Source organism: Gymnogyps californianus, chromosome 5 (genome assembly GCF_018139145.2).
Source record: "Gymnogyps californianus isolate 813 chromosome 5, ASM1813914v2, whole genome shotgun sequence".
NCBI classification, from domain to species: Eukaryota; Metazoa; Chordata; class Aves; order Accipitriformes; family Cathartidae; genus Gymnogyps; species Gymnogyps californianus.
The window spans coordinates 58862453-58876443 of record NC_059475.1 but is presented as its reverse complement, the minus strand read 5'-3'; positions in this window follow the sequence as shown (position 1 = coordinate 58876443).

The following is a 13991-nucleotide window of genomic DNA, read 5'->3' as shown; positions in this document are numbered from 1 at the left end:
CTGACATTTACTGTGTGTAATTGTTATGAGAACATAAACCAAGGGCAAAACTCAAAAGATAGTCTTGGATTCAGTAAGAAACTGTCTGAGAGAGAATTGAAATGGAGACAGCACAGCCTAACAGCTAGAATGATGTCAGAATTTTTGCTGGAATCTGCTTCCGTCTGTAACTTTGGATGGCACGTGACCTCTTTGTGCCACACAAACAGTTTGGCCTGCTGCAGGCACAGCCACAGTTTGGTGGCAAGGTGGTGCAACTTTCTGTTACTGATTTGGACATAAATTCTGTAGTCCCAACGATGAGTGAAAAGTGAGACTCATAGACCATCTCCAACAAATACTACCAAAGTGTTTGTCAAAAAACAATGTTGATTTTACTTAGTGTCACACTGGAAAGTCATTTTAGAACATGTTTGGGCTTTGACACCCTTTCTTAATATTTTTTCCCCATATCCTGTTGTATATACAACTAGGTCACGTTAGTGACCACAGGCATGAGTCTCCATTCCATTGCACTGGTTTTATGCCAGAGTAACCCCACTAGCTTTCACAGTATAAAAGACTGATGAAATGTGGTGAAAAATTGATCCTATACATATTCCAATCTCTGAGTGACTTAATATTTAGTGCTAAAACATTTTCAATCTTTAAAAACAACACTTCTATCAGTCATGTTACAGATTTAAAGTTTGCTGTCTCACGACTTGCCAGAACTGCAGCAAATGCTGGGAAGTGAGCATGTTCTTAATTATGGCAAATCATGGGATATTTGATCCTTAAGTTTGACAGTCCTGTAGGAGGGTCAGGTAGTACTCTTGTATATTGACCTCAGTGTTGAAACATGTACTTTTTACCCCGAATCTCTATTTTAGGGTAAAATAATAGAATAATTTCCATAGATGTAGGCTATTTGTTCCTTTTAAATGGTAGCAGTTTGAAATCTGTGGCAGACTTGCAATGTTAGGACTAAGAGATAAGTTAACGGAGACCTTGAGAAGGTAAACAAGGCAGAAGTTAGATGCAGAATGTTTCATGGGTCTGTAGGTTGTTCCATGGCTACAGAAGGAAAACTTACCTGTTGTTGTTTCAACAACATATATATTGTAAATATATATGTTTCTATTATTACATACATATATACATAGTCCCTCTAACTACTGACTAACCTACTGCTCTATTTGCAATATGAGGAAGCATTGTGGTATCTTTAACTTTCTGAAGCTAACGAGCCTGTTCTTGTTAAAATTAGTTGCAAAGCTCCAGTTGATAGCAATAGGACCAATCTCATTATTCTTGATGATCATAACCTAATACTCCTGACAATTAAACTGGGAAACCGAGACAGACGGTAGTCTGAAAGGACAGATCATTGAGGAGGTACGGGTGTGTAAAAGGGATGTAGGGGTCTGTTGTATTTGAGACTGTGTTACACCACAGATCTCCTGCATGACTTCTAGACTAGGTAATATGGTTCCCTTCTGAATCTGTAAACTGAGCATAGCAGCACATCCTTACATTAAAAGGAGTGATATGCTCAGATAGCGATCTGTGGCACATTTTGTGGTTGGGAGAGATTTCTCATAAGACTCAGGCATAAGCTCAGTCTGAAACAGTTGGGTGAATAGTACTACTAGTTAATTAATTATTAGTTAATTAGTTCAGTTAATTAGTAACTGGTAGAGTAACAGCTGTTGCTCCTGCTTGTTGTGTAGGAGAGTTGTGACCCTTGGTCTCATGTGGTGCTCCTAACGGCACCACAGTAGAGCAGCAAAGTAATGGTGCTGCAAGTCAATTATTGTCTCTTTTCTTACATATATGTCCAAATTGCCACAGATTAATGAGGTACTATGTGTCAGGTCCCTTCCCACTTGAGATATTCTATGATTCTATAGGTGAAATGTGGTAAATGTGTATACATTTAGGCTGTGGCATATTTAAGGCAATGAAGCTTGGTTTAGCCTGTAACAAAAATGATTATGTTAAACCACATGGTCTTGCGCTAGTTAAGGGCTGAGGATGTACAAAGACTGCTTGGTTCAGCTGACATGTGGTAACTTGTTAAGCCTTGGGAATTTGATCTGAGCTCATATAAAGGTTTAGATAAGAAATTGCAGTTGTTCCTTCTGGTATCAACATCTCTGATTACATGAAAACAAGTCTGGCAATATAAAGGTCTCAAGAAGATTTATACTGGCTAACTGTATTCCTCCCTCCTTTTCTCCCTTCCACTTTTTACCAATTTAAACTGGCTGAAGAACAGAATTTCTGGTTCATGGGAAATCTTGTTTTCCTTAATTTTTTTTGTGTGGGGTTTTGGTCCAAATTGATCTGGGAAATAAAAAGAAATCTTTCTGCCAACCAGAAATTTTGAGATAATTCCATTCTGGAAACAACAAACATTTTATTTCCGAAATAAATGTGCTCCCTGATTCCTGCAGCTTCTCAGTGAAAACAGCATTTGACACGTGACTGACTATCAGCTCCGTAGAGCAGTTGTGGGGCTATATGGGATCGGTGGTGCTTTGGCAGCCCTGCTCTGTGGGCTGTCTGGAAGTCTGTTGCAGGGCTTCCAAGCTCTCAGTTGGCATTTACTGGTAGGTGATCGGAAAGTCTGAAAATGCTGGAAATTACTGGGATTTCCATGTTTTCTGTACCCTTAGTGGGAAGTCACTCCTTTTAAGGTCAGGTTTTCCAGGACTTCCAGCTTAGTGGTTAAAACCATGGAAGCTTGGTGTTTTCCCGCTTTGGGACACTCTATTGAGCAGATCTGCCTCCTGATTCCTCGCTAAACTCGCCTTTATTTCAAGGGACCCATTTCACACCTTGTTCTCCAGCATCAGGGTGGCGTTCTGTGCTGTAGGATGCAGAAAGAAGGGCCTCCTGTCTGAGTATTTAATCTGTCTCCTCTCACTGGAGATGTACCTACCTCGCTTTCAGCTAGCTTGCTGGGGTTATGGGTAGCAATCCAGCTGTGGAAGCGTGGAATTTAGTGTGGGCTAATTCCTGTATGCAGTTTACCCAGCTTCTTTGGGTGCGTCCTGCACGGCTGCTAGACCACAATGGAAACTACCCACGCAGCTTCAAACAGCTAATGAAGTGGCCTCGCACCCACCACACCCAGCGTCTGGAAGATTCTGGCCCATCTTGCAGAGTAACACTATGCAGAGTTGCAGCATCTGGCTTTGGCAAGTCTGCAGGCACAGACAGTCTTTGAAACAAAAACAAAACCATACATCCTCACCACTGTTTCTTCCCTTATTTACATGACTAAATGCTGCAATGCACACATGTGGGTAAGAGCAGGAAGAATGGACCCCACCAGTGATTGTAAAGGAACTCTAGTGGCTCAGCACCCTGCAGGATCTGCTGCTTCAGCTGATCCACAGCTTTTTCTAGCCACACCAAGGGTTTCACACATCTTAAGCAGAGTTGGCGCTTGCAGTGTGAAAGCTACCTAAGAGGTGTCAGATTTGGCCTTCAAAATTGAAGGAGTTTTATCAGACATTTTTACAGGCAGATGCCAAGTGCCCCTATCCTTAAACCCTGAATATCCATACATTTAACCAGACATGCAACTCCTTTCCTTGTCTCCTTCATACATGAGTGATACGGATCTCCTGTGATTGACATGCAGGCACAGAGAAAATGGATTTCTTGCAATCTTGCTTGTGTTCCTACAAGTATACTTCTCATGCTGAGGAACCGAGCACCTTCAACTCCTTTTATTGCCCCCATGACTTGCATTTCACAGATCTTGGTCTATGGATGTCTAGAGATCGCAGGAGATGATAGCACATATTTTAGATGAAAGACGATAGAAGAAAGCAAGAATTGTTTTCAGTCTTTGTTGGCATACTAGCTTGTTTCTCCTTTCCAAACACTTTTGCAGAAAGGCTTACTCTGGGAGTGTTAACACTGAATGTATCTGATCTTTCACGGTTTAAGTGATTTCTGCATGAATGCATTGTGTTCTCCTTGTGCAAGTACCTGTTCCTGTGAACAGATTTGAGCCCATAAAGACTGTTTTGGCTCTTCAGTTTGTCTTTGAAGATGTCTGCCAACCTTAGACTTCCACAGCAGGAATCTTCCGTAAGACCACATGTGCAAGAAAATCATCCATGTAACATTTAAAACCCATTGTTTCTTCCATTAGTTAAGAGGAAACACAGTTAGTTAGACTAGTTTCTTACCAAATGTGTTTTTTATGGCCTTCTCACAGCTTTGATGATCTTGTGGGAGCATGTAATCATAAATTATTAAAGGGAAATCCAAGCTACTCAAAGCTAAAGACATCAGTTATCTTGTTAAGGGGAAAAATGTATGTGAATGGATCAGTAGGATTAAATCACTGCAAGATGTCATAACCTTCCATCGTGATTGATTGCATATAGGGAACCTGATAATCTTAGTTGTCTCTGTCATAAGGGAGCAGAAAGATATTTTTACGCATACATTTTATGACAAAATGAAACATGGCTCTCTAGGCACAAAGCGGAGCAAGAAAGTGTGTGTAAACACATACGTACATACTCGTGTATACACACATACATTCTTTTGGTACATGCATATTTCCTTCCAGATGCAGTTAGAGTCCTGGCTGCTGTGAGGGTTTGGCAGCTTTCTTGCGCAGTGTGGGTGTTTATCATTCTACTGTGATTGTTCATGTTGTGATGAGTTTCCTCTTGGGTGCAATTTTCAGGCACATGTTCCTGTCAACCAAGGTCAATGCTGAGCCAGAGAAGCAGTGCACAGGTGGCATGTCAGAGTTAGCCTCTTTCTTTTGGCTGCAGACAGTGGCACTTCTTAATTTAACTTATGATTAAACCATTGCCCTGATACAATACCAAAAATATTAGAGTCTTTCTGCCTGGATTTCAGAGAAATGGTTCTTTAAATAAACAAGAGAAAAAATGAGTGAATGCATAAAAATAGACTCTCAGGACCTGACCAAAAGCCTGTTGAAGTTGATGGAAAGACTCCTTGGATTTCAGCAGGCTCTGCTTCAAGCCTTTAATGCATGTGCTGGTGTCTATAATTCCAGGTGGGAGTAGCTCTTCGTTAGGCAGGAGGTGGCTTCTTCCTTTACTCTCACTAGGTATAGTGCTGGTGGTGGTGGAGAAAGCTCGGGGTGATGGGAGAGTTCATGGCAAAGAATGATTTTTTCTGCTTGGACGGCAACTGGGTTCTAAACAAAAAAGCCCTAAGGGGAGAAATGCGTCAGGGTCATTACAACTGTCATTTGGCAGTTACTAACGTGTATTCTTGAAAGAAACTGTTAACACAATTTTGCTGTTTCTTGCCAAACAGCGAGGGCAAGCCGGCCATGTTTTGGAGCCAGAATTGGACTGCAAGCTTTAGAAATCCTCTCTAGGATCAGCTGATCAAAAAATACGGGAAACTGAACATGAGTAACCCTCCTACCTGCAGAAATCCATGCTTGTCCACTCACAAACACATACTGTGTTTCTGTCAAACTTCAGATATGTAATAGAGATTATGGAAAGTTACACCAGATTTTTGCCTGTCCTTGAATGACAGTAATAATAACCTGTGATGAGGTAATACTTTAAGATGAAGGATGTTGATATTAATTGACTTGGAAGAAATTTATTCAGCTATTTAGACTGTATAATGGTTTTGGTTCCACTAGGAGTGGATAAAAGCCAGATTTCAGCCTTGTTGGTCAGATTTTTCCTGTTGGAGCAGCACCTCCTGTCCAGAGTAAAGGAGGAATTGCTTATTCTTCCCAAGACCTTGATGTTTCTCTGTTTGTCCTGTTTAGCCTGGAACAAATAAGCCAGAACTTGCCTCTCACTGTGTCTAAATTGCCAACATCCGTGACCTGTGAGAAATTCAAGGCCTGAGAAGGGACACCGGTCCCAAGCGTCTATCACAACTTGGGATTCACTGTTACTTCTTACTGATTACACAGTACTGCCGCTGTGCCATGGCTGCATCAGCCCTTTTAGAAGGGCTGGTAGTAAAATAATGGTAGCCCGGAGTACAAAAGCAGCAATAAAACCTGAAAAAGGGACAAACTCTGTATGTGGTGGCAGGAGCATTTATAATGTTCCACTGAAGCTGGACAGGGAAGGATATATACAAGGTGGGCTGGAATCTAACTCACTGTGTTTTCCCATTGCTGCCTTCGTTCACTTGGGCAGTTTAACTCTGATTCTATATTACTAGCTTACGTAAACTAAATATTGCTTAAATGCTTGACTTCAGCAAGTTCAGTACAATTTAGTCCAGCCAATACAGTAAGCGACCTCCCTGGAAGCTATAGAACAGTTTTCTTATTGCTCTGAGACGCTTGTTTTGTTGAGACTAAGTTGGTAGTTTTTAATGTGCTTTTGAATTTTTTTGGAGCATTTGACTGTGCCAAGCCCTGCAAAACTGGAGGAAATGTAATTCAGTAAATGTACAGTATAGAATTTCTTGTATGTGCTGTGAGTGTTGGCACAGATGGGAACTGGATTAGGTGAACCATGCTGATCTCTCGGAGTATTTCATATGTTTCTTTCTTGCACATATAAAGAAAAATATCCTGAACTCATTTACTTGATTTCATTCTGGAATAAATCCCCTTTAGTCAATGATGTTAAACTACTAAGCCGTGATACTGATATGGCTGCATTTTATTACCTGCTTCATGCAAACCATGAATAATACAGAGAGCACTAGGTACGTGATTTTAGTTTCAGATGCAGGATGTGTGATGCAATCCACTACAGGGTTTATGCACATATGCACTGAGCATATTTTTGAGCTACTGTACTTTGAAATCTGTGCCAGACATCTATGCAGCCAGACAATAAACAAAGAAAATGATACCTTAGGCCAGGAACCTTCAACAGCACAGAGGGCTTACCTCAGAGACTGCAAACGGGAAGCGCAGCACGTGTTAAGTCACAAAGGTTAGTAGGCCAACCAAGAGCAGTGCTGTGCCTGTGAGCTACACGTATGGGATCTGAAGTCAGTGGGAGTTTTGCTGCTGATTTCAAAAGGGGTAGGACTGCCCCAAGTGTTTCTACAGCAGTTTCATTCCGTTGGCATCAACGGAATTGCTTCAGATTTGGTCAAGGATGCAAAAGGTGAATTCGATCTGCTGTCAAAAGAGGTTGTGAAATTTTATATTTATTGCTTCATTCAAAAAACATTTTCCTCTGATTATCAAATAGTTCATGAACATTTTGCCTTAATCTGTGCAAAAGTGCTCTTAAACTAACCCCACATTCTGATGCCATTGAACACAGGTTCCACAGCATGATAAAGTATTGTAATTGCAATGAATATTAACTGCAGACTCTTCCAGATCCCAAAATGAGACTTTATACTAAAAAGTTTTGATATGTGGCTTACATGTTCCTGGAAATTCTGTGAAATTAATCAAAATATTGAAGAAAACACTCTTTGGTGTTTTTTTTTTCCCAAAGCCAAATGTCAAGTTAAAAGCTAAGCTTGAAACAATCTGGTCTGGCTGCACAATTCATTGTAGACTTCAAGGAGGCTTGAAGAACTATTTCACATTCCTCAGTTGCAAGTGAATATAACAATGAAGAAAAAAAAAAGATTCTGGAAATGGGAAATCAAGCATAAAATGTATTCATAGAAAACAAGGCTGCTGACGTATGATAATGTCTGCTGATTTTCATTTGGGGTTTTTTTGTGTGGAGATTTTACATTTAGTTAGTTTTCAGGTGATTAATTTATTTTTGATCCACTTGTAATAATGATTATTATGACATGAGTAGAGTAATGTAGTGGCTAGCTAATGATACAGTCTTCAGAACCATCAAAATCAAGTTGTGATGCCTGATGGGAAATGTAGTTTCAGATCTTTTCTCCCTATCATAACGAAAAACACTCGTAGTGTCAAAAGTTGTTTTCCTTATGTGCCAAACAGTACGATGGAGAAATTTGGAGAGTGTTTAGAGCTCTTGGCTTCTTTCTTTGGAATATCTGTACACTGGCTCTACTGAAGCAGGAAAACTAATGTTCTTAAGGAGATAGAGGAGCGAATGAGTAGAAGAAGACGCTGAATTGCAGAGCAGTCAGATAGGAGGAAAACTACAAAATGAGATTTCTCCCAGGGGGTGATGTCCATAGTCCAGAGGGTTCAATGTCTGAACATCATCCAATATCTGGGAAGACTGACAGGACGACTGATGAAGGGATTGTGCCAGTGATATGCTGTCTGGGAAAACAAAAGGTCTTACCAAGAATTGGTCCTTGGATTTCAGTGGCATTTTTGCAGAAAGAAAACTCAGACTTGTAACTGACTAATTTAAAGATATTAGTCATACTGATATTGTCCTATCTTCCTCTCTTTTCTCCCTGTAAAATATCATTGCCTGAAAAGTAAAGACAATAATAATCATGGCTCTGTCTGCCTGCTTCACTGGATAGGAGTGTGCTGTAGTTGAAAGACTGATGCAGTACTGTGCCCAGAGAGACCTACTCTACAATCTAATCTTGAACTGCCAGCTCTAATATAGAAAAGGAAAAGGATTTTTGCTTACAGCGGTCCCCCCATATGAAAGGGATTTTCTGAACAGAGTTTTGTGTTTGAGATTCTGTGTTTTCCTCAGGGTTCGTCCAAGGGGTCACACATCCACAACCTTCAGCAGTAAATAGTTGGATGGGACCTGTTAAATCCAAGAATCGGGTTTTGTCAGAAATGTAGACGATCATAACATGTTCAGGACCAGAGAGCTGGCTAACCTTCCCAAGATTTTGTCAGCTGCATGGGGGCAACTGACCCTGATTATGTGAAGAAGAGACTTTCGCTTCAAGGGCTGGATTTGCTCCCTCCCCTGCAAGCTAATGGTCAAAATTCTTTTGCCAGATTGAGAGCAGAGTTAGTCCTGAAACTGTGGCTTCCCTGCACTTTATATACATTGGGTTATATGGTGGTCATATGTGTGGGTTGTAAAAGGATGAAAAAGATTCTTTAAGCAACGTACAAATAACAGAAAATTAAGGGCTCACTGACTCTTTACAGGAGGCCTATTTAGCTAATACTGACAAAGCTTTTTTCCCATTTTAACTAACATGGGTTCAGGTTTGTTTTAGCTGCTTTTGTTATAATTCACTCTGGCTTTTTTTCAACCCTTGCCCTTTGCATTTGTGATCTCTGTTTTCCTTCCATCTGTAGTTTCCTTTCCTACGTTTCTCTCAAGCAGATTCCTTCCATCCACTACAAGAATGGGTACTCAAATCAATTGTTGATTGAAATCCTGGCTCCCTGGGTGTTTGCCTCCGCTGCCTTTAGTAGTGTCAGGATTCAAGATACATTTGTTTTTCTTTCTTGCCATTACACAAATACTGCTCCCCAGTAGGACTTTGAAGTTCGTATTGTATTCATTAATAAGATTTAAAATCTTTTCAAGACAGTCCCTCCTAGCCCTTCTCCACCAGCAGGATGTGTAGCCCATTGCATATGAATTGGTTCCGGGAGTGGGGCCAGGGAGCATGGGAGTGGGGCTGGGCCAGGAAGCGGGAATAGCTGCTTCCCTAAGCGTAGGAGAAGGGATTTCTGGGTCCTAGCTTGTGAGGGTTGAGGAGGGAAGAAGCGTGGCCATCTGCACTGAGCATAGGTGGATCAGCTTGTCAAAGAGCTGCCAGCAGTAACGGGGAGTGGGGTCTGCTAGGACCCTAGGAGGTTCACAATTTGTGAACCAGCTGTGATTTCAAAAGTTAGTTTGACCAAACCGGGACGAACTGTCTCCAGCATAGTTTTGGCTACCCACAACCTCTGTTGGCTTAGTCCCGTATTTCTGATGCCAATGCATTGCCTAATGATGTCAGCGGGTGTTTTGGGTTTGCAAGGAATGCAGGAATGGGATCTCTGAAAAACAGAATCTGTATGTAGAAATGTCCTAAAACAGAAAGATGTTTTGCAGAAACTTGCATTAAACATTTTAGCAAGAAAACTGAGCTTCTTCCAGTCCCTTGGCTATTGTTTTTATGAATTATCCTTGCAGGTAGCTCACATTCTTCCAGGCTGTCTTCAGAGGCTTTTGTGAAATGCTTCTGAAGGGAAATAACTCAGGAGAATCTTTCTGACCAAGACAGCATTCACCAATTGCCTGGATACCACTGAAGTTTGTAAGACTTCAGAAGCTTAAGTACTTTTCTGAATTATGGCTTGTCAGATCAGCGTAGCTATTCCAGTGGATCTTTTGTGGAGATGATAATGTCTCTCAAGTGTTAAAGATTTTAGCTTTATTTGATTTTTGTCCTAGAATTTAACAGTATACTATTGTGTCTACGCAGGCCTTTGCTAGGCTTGATGCTGTCATCAGTTGAGTGGAGTGGAGTCACCACGCTTACTTCTTCCGAGGGTATTTCCTGCCATAGCCAGTAGTACTGCTGCCTTTAACATATCTTCTCATTCTTGTAAATTCTTTTGGAGTAGTCTTCCTTTCTTTTTTCTTGTTTTTGCTCAATGGCACGTAAGGTCTGAGACAGGAGTTGGGTTCTTTGTAGTAGATGTGTCACACATGATATGAAGCAATGCCTTTGTCAATGGGTCTGTAATGGGCTCTTTGGTGGGGCTCACAATCCACAAGTGCTTTCTATGCCCTCATGCAAAGAACTGATTATAGTTTGGTCCAGACAATAAGTACTCACTTTTCTAATGCGATACTCTAAGTATTCAGGGATTCCTTACTTATTAAGTGTCTGATGGCTCAATAAATTCACCAGGCTCATCAGTTATAAGCATCCCCATGTAGCTTCAGGGTGAAAGCTTCTGAAACGTATCAGCTTATTAGATGTTAGTTTTTATGCTCAAGATGTGCTGGACACCAGAGAGTTCTTGCTGTAACAGTGTGTTGAATCAATTTCCATGTAGCCTTCAGCCACTGCTGTGTATTGGCTTTTGTCAGACTGTGACAACCCCAGCTGTTTTGGGCTTTTCTTACCTTCTGACAGAGAAATGTCATTGGCCTTTTCTGACCTTGTCCTGTGGTCACACATGAGATTTTGAAAGGTCTTTTGAAATGACTTGGCTTCTCCCTTGGTACGATAATATTGCAGAGTACTACTTCCTGGATTTTCCTGCTAGAACATAACAGTTTTTACAGTGGTAAAGTTTTAAATAGAGTTTGAAGTACTTGGCATCAGGATAGAGGTTTTTGCATGCAATATATTAGTCAGTGTGACTTGCTAAACCCCTAAAAAGAGTGGCTTGTGCAAGAAACTCCATATTCCCTAGTAAATCATAGAAGTGTAGGAATGGGAGGGAGCTCAGGCGACCAGTCCATCTCTCTGTTTTGTGGCCGAGCCAAGGACTATTTTTGACAGTGATTTGTCTAACCTTTCCGTAATGGACTCCAGTGATGAGGATTCCATGACCAGCCTCGGTGAGCTGTTCCAGTGTATGGCTGTTTTTGTTAGTTATTTTGTCCTAATAGCTAACAAATCTTCTTTTGCCACACGGTACGCGGAACTATTCTTCTAACCTTGCTGGACATGAAGAACAGTTGATCACTGTCATATTTATAACAGCATCTTGCATATTTGAAGACTTATGTCTTCCTTCAGTCTCTTTTCTAGACTAAACAAACCCAAATCTTTCAGCTTTTCTTCCTAGATCGTATATTCCAACCTGGTGTGGTTTTTTTTTTTGTTGCTCTTCTCTGGACTCTTCAGATTGTCTGCATAAATCTTGAAACATATTGTTCAAAACTGGACTGTATTTTTGATTTGAGGCATCACTAGTGCCAAGAGGTGTGGACTAATTACCTCTCATAAAATGCCATATTTGCAAGAGAATCATACTGCTAACTCAGTTTGCACATGATTGTATCTAAGATCTTTCTGCAGTTCTGTAGCTAACTTGCTTTTCTCTGCTTTGTAATTGTGCATTTGATTTTCCTGCTGAGGTGCAGAACTTGTCTTTTTATTTCATCCCACCGATTTCACAGCGAATGATTAATTGACAACTCTTTAAACCTGTCCTGTGAAGGTTTTTTGACGCTTCACAGCTGGATGCCCTGCAAATTTGAAGTGTACCTTAATATTCCATCATTCTAGTTCTAACTGGGCTTTAGTCAATCTTTTCAAAACAAAGCAATAACAATACAGTTTTCATCCAAGATTCATATAGTAATGTGTTTTGCAGAACTTTCTTCTACTGGTTTACTGATAAAAGCATTGGGGGCGTGTTGTGCAGCATCTGTCACAATCTTACTGAACTCAAGATCATATCTTCTGTTTCTCCCTTAACCTGTGGGCCATAAACATGGAAGAAAATAGAATGGTCTGACATGATTTATTTTTCACCTCCATTAGGAAGGTGTCCCTGGTTCCCCTAGCCCTTTCCTAGAGCCAGTAGTCACTTCTGGTCAGTCTGGTCTGAGTCACACCTGACAGTTTTATTAGTGCTCACGAACAGCATTGGGCAACGGCTGGATCACTAGCTGAAGCTTGGCAGTATGTCTGTAATATCATGGATTTGGGTTTCTGGCAGGCAGGCAGCTAACACCCTAGGACGCTGGGTTGACAATGGATGTCTCTGTTCACCTCAGAAAGAATTGTAACAGAAAAAAAATAATCTTGCCGTGATAGTCATCAACGAAGCAGACACAAAAAAAAAAAGAAGGAAAACACGGCAATTTACCTAGAGTCTGGTCTATTCAGTAACAGGTTTCCCAACACTGAAATGGTCCCTCTTTTCTTCCCAAATTATTTAAGAGCAGTAAACATACTCATCAGCTGACATGTCCTCCAACCACTTTGAGAAAGTTTTTAAAGGGCTGCTTTATTTCTCCCCCCTTTATTCCTGGCAAATGCACAAATATCTAACTGAAGTCACATTACTTAAATAGAAACTAGTAGAAGAGCTGGTAGTACAAGTAGTTCAGGATCTGGTCACAAATATGCACTAAGCTGCTGGTCCTCCTGGGGTGAAATTCACCTTGGACAGAGACAAGAATTGCACCTTGTTAGCTCAAAAAAAGGTAACTATCCTCCTTGTATTTTAGTCAATCCAGCTATAGAGTGCAATGGGAAGGCAGAAGAGGGATCTCAAGAATGTTGGCCTGCTAGCTCAGTGGCTATTTATAGCAAAAGAGAATAATTGTAAAATAAGATGAGAATATTTTGTTTTTATATTAAGTTATCCTAAAGTGCATCATAGTCTCTGAACCAATAAATAATGTAAAGAAGTGTTTAAAGAGGAAAAAAAATATTAATGAAAACATGATTTTTTTTGTCTCTTCTGGAAGCATGCTCTGACAGTTGAAGTAGTAAACATACCTCCTTTGAATCAATGGAGATGAAAAACAGCCATATACTTGAGCTTAGGTGGTTCATATGGGTTTATAACTGTTTTGTATTTTTTGAGCATTCAGGAAAATCCGGCCCACAGATTTTTAAACTATGATTCTGGCTACAGAGGCACAACACATTCTTTTCTGTTTTTAATAAGTCTCTCTCTTTGTGCAACAAATCCTTCTAAAAAATTGTACCAGCAGTGCTAACCAATGGGTAGCAGCTAGAGGCTGGGGGGAGAGGAATTGCTTTGGCTGGACAGAGACTAAGGGATTTGTACACCCAGATTTCTATTGTTTTTAATAGGAATTTGGCTTCAAAAATCTTAGCCCTCACATGTATTCAGTCTCTAACAACTGGAGGTCTCTAACCATGCATTCCTATCTTGCTGGATCAAATCCTCCACTGGCTGGTGCACCAGCCAGGGGAAAGCAGATACGTCAATTCGCACATCCTCTGGTAAGACCCCTCCCTTGTCAGGTGCACTTTGCTGCTTTTCTGATCGAGAGCACCTACCATCTGCTGGCTGGAGCTTAGAGCTGAAGGAAGGAGGAACCCGTATCCCACCAGGAGTGCAGAGGTTACTTAATAATCTTAAGAAGGTTTACTATGTTATAATGTGGATTAGTTTTTCTCATTCTTTCAGTGGCTTTTCAGAAGATTAGGAGAGACTTTATGAAAATGCAGGACACTTGTGCGTTCTACCTTTA